The sequence below is a fragment of the Nannospalax galili genome, unplaced genomic scaffold (assembly GCF_000622305.1).
Source record: "Nannospalax galili isolate Female #2095 unplaced genomic scaffold, S.galili_v1.0 scaffold1417, whole genome shotgun sequence".
Classification (NCBI taxonomy): Eukaryota; Metazoa; Chordata; class Mammalia; order Rodentia; family Spalacidae; genus Nannospalax; species Nannospalax galili.
The window spans coordinates 73,204-74,572 of record NW_008340126.1 but is presented as its reverse complement, the minus strand read 5'-3'; positions in this window follow the sequence as shown (position 1 = coordinate 74,572).

Below are 1,369 nucleotides of genomic sequence, written 5' to 3'. Positions count from 1 at the left end.
AAAAAATAGAAATGGAGGGAAAACTTCCAAATTCCTTCTATGAAGCCAGCATCACTCTCATACCAAAGCCTGGTAAAGACACAACCAAAAACGAAAACAATAAACCCATATCCTTAATGAACATAGATTCAAAAATTCTCAATAAAATACATACAAACCGCATACAGACACACATCAAAAGGATCATCCACCATGATCAAGTTGGCTTTATTCCAGAGATGCAGGGATGGTTCAATATACATAAGTCAATAAACGTCATAAATCACATAAATGGGCTCAATGACAAGAACCACATGGTCATCTCAATAGATCAGAGAAGGTCTTTGACAAAATTCAACATGCTTTTATGTTTAAAGTACTAGAGAGAATTGGACTGGAGGGAACATACCTCAACATAATTAAAGCCATATATAACAAACCCACAGCCAACATCATTCTAAATGGAGAAAAACAGGAAGCATTCCTATTCAAATCAGGAACCAAACAAGGCTGACCATTATCCCCACTTCTCTTTAACATAGTACTTGAAACTCTTGCAAGAGGAATAAGACAAGAGAAGGAAATTAAAGGAGTAATAATTGGAAAAGAAGAGCTCAAATTATTCCTTTTTGCAGATGATATGATATTATATCTAAAGGATGCCAAAAATTCCATGCCCAAACTCCTAGAAATTATTAATACATTCAGTAAAGTGGAAGGTTACAAAATTAACCTACAAAAGTCTATAGCCTTTCTATATACCAATGACAAGCAGTCAGAGAAAGAGCACAGGGAAACCCTCCCATTCTCAATAGCCACACAAAAAAAAATATCTTGGAATAAACCTGACCAAAGACATTAAAGAGCTCCACAAGGAAAATTTTAACTCTTTAAAGAAAGAAATTGAAGAAGACATCAGAAAATGGAAGGAAGTCCCATGCTCATGGATTGGAAGAATTAATTTTGTGAAAATGACCATCCTACCAAGAGTCATATATAGATTCAATGCAATGCCAATCAAAATCCCCATGACATTTTTCACATAAGTGGAAAAAAATATCCTAGGATTCATATGGAAGTGCAAGAGACCCCGGGTAGCCAAAACAACCTAAGCACTAAGAGCAATGCCGGGGGATTACTATACCAGATTTTAAGCTGTATTACAGAGCTATAGTCATAAGAACAACATGCTACAGGCACAAAAATAGATCCATAGATCAATGGAAAAAAAATTGAAGACCCAAATATGAGTAAATGCAATTTCAGCCAGTTGATATTTGACAAAGGGGCCAGGAATGTTCACTGGAGGAAAGACAGCGTGTTCAGCAAATGGTGCTGGCAAAACTGGATCTCCACCTGTAGAAGAATGAAACTAAGCCCCTATCTTTCC